The sequence below is a fragment of the Pteropus alecto genome, unplaced genomic scaffold (assembly GCF_000325575.1).
Source record: "Pteropus alecto unplaced genomic scaffold, ASM32557v1 scaffold45, whole genome shotgun sequence".
NCBI classification, from domain to species: domain Eukaryota; kingdom Metazoa; phylum Chordata; class Mammalia; order Chiroptera; family Pteropodidae; genus Pteropus; species Pteropus alecto.
The window spans coordinates 15,751,712-15,755,321 of NW_006442491.1; the positions used below are offsets into that span (position 1 = coordinate 15,751,712).

The 3,610-nt window shown below is 51.4% G+C and overlaps 1 protein-coding gene across 3 annotated transcripts in view; it reads right to left on the reverse strand.

The window, feature by feature from the left end:
- SMOX (spermine oxidase) overlaps positions 1 to 316 on the reverse strand; it is a 34,809-nt gene extending 34,493 nt beyond the window's left edge. For all 3 annotated transcript variants that reach the window (XM_006921624.2, XM_006921626.3, XM_015596853.2), the window contains exon 1: positions 122 to 316. The gene's annotated coding sequence lies outside the window, so the exon portion shown is untranslated. The remainder of the gene's footprint in view (positions 1 to 121) is intronic.
- Positions 317 to 3,610: the final 3,294 nt, after the last annotated feature.

Sequence of the window (3,610 nt, forward strand, 5' to 3'; positions counted from 1 at the left end):
AGCCTTCGGGGCTGCTCCGGGCCCCTCCCCCCCCCGCGGCGGCCGCAGCCCCTGCCTACCCCCGAACCAGGGCCGGGCGCGGGGGGCCGGGGGCCGGGGCGAGAGAGCCGGCGCGCCGTACCTCTCCCTGCTGAGCCGGGAAGTGAGTCTGCGGCGAGCGGCGCTCCAGCCTCGGCCTCCTCCGCCTCCCCTCCTTCTTCAGCCGCCTGGCTTCCTCCTCCAGCCACCACCGGGACCGTAGGGGCCCGAGCCAGCCGCCGCGGCCTGTGTGGGGCCCCGCTCCGCCTCGCGTCCCCGGCCCACCCCGCCCGGTTCGCTCGGGTCCGGCCCCCTCTCCGCCTCGGGGCGGGGACTCGCCCAGCTCCGCCCCTGGTCCGCCCCTCCGGGGGCGGGGAAGCTGGCGGCAGCCCTGGCTGAGAATCGCGGTGCCTCAGCCTCCGCTCCCCAGCCCAGCGGTCTCCACCCGGGCTGCACGTTTCCCCAGTCAAGCTAAGCACCAAAATCCCCACCCGTCTCCAAAAGAAAAGTAGCCGACCCATCCCGGCCCGCCCTGTGTTGGGCAGAACGTAGGACCGAGACTGCCTGCCAAGCGACCAACAGAGCTAGGATGCGGGCCTCAGTTTACCCGCGGAGTTCCGAGTCGCCCATTCGAAAGGAAGGAAAGCCCCTCTCTTCCCCTAGAGCTGTCTTCACTCCCGCAGACCTTCCACCAGGTCAGAGGGCTCGTCCTCAGGAGTCACCCCCAATCTTATTTTCTCCCAATACCGCTGCCATAACCCCTACCCCGCCCCAGCCTCGGAGAATCAATCTCAAACCCGCAACAGCATGAGGTAGGGTGCACTCAAGTCGCCACAACCTGTCCCTTCGCAGCCCACGACCGTCAGTGGAAGTAGCCTCTAAGAAAATACCCTTCACTGGCACCCACTGCCTCACCCTCAATTTAATAGAAACCAAAACAAATATAAGTATGAGGGTCACTTTTTTTCTTTTAAAAGAATCAGAATTATTTGAAAATTATTTATTTTCTGTTTGAGATTCTGCAAGCACTGCTCTGGTCCCCTGTACAATTTTTCATTTGTTCTAGTTTAGGAGAGAGCAGAGAGCCCATGGTCTCTGACGGTTTCATCCTATTTAACCCTATGAGCATTTCCAAGGCCTCCTAGTGCTAACAGAGACCCAATCCAAGGGGTGCATGCTTTCTGTGGAAGTTAGGCTTCTGTCCTGAACTGTCTTTCAGGCTAAGGAGAGTGCCTTACCTACCCAGTCTCTGTAGGGGACCTACCAGGCTCTCCACCAGGCTCCAGAGGCCGGAAATACATTGTCTCTGCAGTAAGGCAATTTGATGCTCCCCTGAGGAGGGACCACTGTGATTGGGTTCAGGTGTCAGGAAAATTTTTCCCTGTCAGAGAAAGGGAACTTACCCATGAGGCTCTTCTTGGGTGGTGGCAAGAGGACATGGATATCCTCCAGGCCACATGGCAGGCCCTAAAGAATTATATAGAATGGGCAGGATGGATAGGGGTACTGGTGAATGATGCACCCCAGATAATGGGAAAATGCCTTACATGCTTGATAGGGCAAGGGCCTGTTCCCAGAACCAGCACACCTGGGGCTCAGGGGAGAGGTTGATCAGGCAGTCTCTGAGGGGATTTTCAGGAAGCAATCCCTGTTCCAGCCCAGATCTAGCTGGTGGGTCTGGCAGCGGTCATATCATGGAATGGTCTCCTCCACAACAGGCTGCAGGGCATGCGTATGGTGAATTTCAGGTGAGGTTTCTTAGCAAAAAAGGTCTTGTCATTGTCCAAGCTGTTCCCTCCACCAAAAAACTTTCTCCCTGCTCCGGACGAGCCCCTATGTCACGCTGGAGTTAAATGTTAGCTTAAATGTCATACCCTCCTCATCCTTCCCCATCACCAAGGAAAGCAGAATGTTCATGGATGGGCTCTCAGGATTACATTTCCAAGGTTCGAATTCTTCCTCCACGCGGCTTTTCTGCGCTTCAGTTTCCTCATCTGTGAAATGGGGTTAATACTCCAAAGATTTGTAAGTATTAAATAACAACATTAATGTGGACTTGATGGATTACGAATGATGGGAAACTACTCACACTGGCTTGGTGTAAGCAAATAGGAATTTTATATGCTCACTAACAGAAGACTCCAACAGTATGACTGATCTGTGTATACCAAGAGGCTCAAAAAATATCAAGACTTTGTCTTCCTCTCCTCCTCTCTCATCTCTGTTCCTTGTAGCAGCAAGATGGCTGCCAGCAGCTCTAGGCTCCATCCTCACAGCCCAAGTCTTCATTTCTTTCAGCTGTCCCAGCAAAAAGCCAAGATTATACCAAGTTGGCTCTGATTGAGTTACGTATTATTGTTTGGGCCTAGATCACATGTCCAGACCTGACATCAATCCCACCCAAACCACAGAGATGGAGAGTGAAGAAGGGTGATGTCAGGGTACTGTTTACAATCAGAAGGTGAATAGCCAAGCACACAGTAAGTTTACAAAAAAAATATATTGGCCATTTGGGGGGAACTTCATGTTTCAGGGATGCCCAGTATCTTTTGAACATCCTTCTATGTTAGGGGAACTTGCCATGTCACAAATCCTGCACCCCTTCTACAAAGCTAGAAATACTCTGTTCCAGTCTCCTTTGCAGCTGGGATGCTAGCATCATCTAGACCTGCAACCAGATGCACCACTGAAGAGTTTTATGTGGAAGTGAGCAATGTGAAGAGACAGGCATCCATTCAGACGGATGCTAGCAAGGATGGTACCAGAGGCATCCGGTTTTAGGGACAACAGTAGCAGAGGTGCTAGAGCCCTTGCCAAAGAACATTTCAGTTGTCTATTGCTACCCAACAAACCACCCTCAAAACTTAGTGGCTTAAAACAACAGTGATTTCTTATTTCTCACAACTCTTTGAGAGTTGACTAGGCTTAGCTAGACAGTACTTCTGCTCCATATGATATTGACTAGGGACATCAACTGAAAGCTTGGCTGGGCCTGGAACAGTCCAAATGGCTTTTCTCTCCATGTAGCTCTCCAACAGGATAACCTAGACTTCTTACATCATGGCAGTCTGACTTCCCAGAAGGTAAAAATGAAAGCTGCCAGGCATCTTAAGACCTAGGCCCAGAACTGTCAATTCATGATTTCTGCCATATATTATTGGCTAAAGGAAGTCATGAAGCCGTTCCAGTTTCAAGAAGAGGGTAAATTGTTTCCACCTTCTTCTAGGAAGAATAGAGTGTTGTATTGGTTTACTAGGTCTGCTACAACAAAATCCCACAAACTGGCTGGCTTAATCAGCAGAAATTAACTGTCTCACAGTTCTGGAGGCTGGAAGTCCAAGGTCAAGGTGTCAGTTGGGGTCATTCCTTCTGTAAGCGGGAATCTCCCTCTCTCCTGGCTCTGGTAGTTTGCTGGCAATCTTTGATGTCAATTGGCTTATAGATGCACCACCCCAATCTCTGCCTTCATCCTTTCATCTTCACATGAATTCTCCCTGTGTGCATGTCCCTATCTCTGTATCCATGTCCCTATCTCTGTGTCCAAATTTCCCTTACTTATAAGGATGCCAGTGGATTAGGGTCCACCCTAATG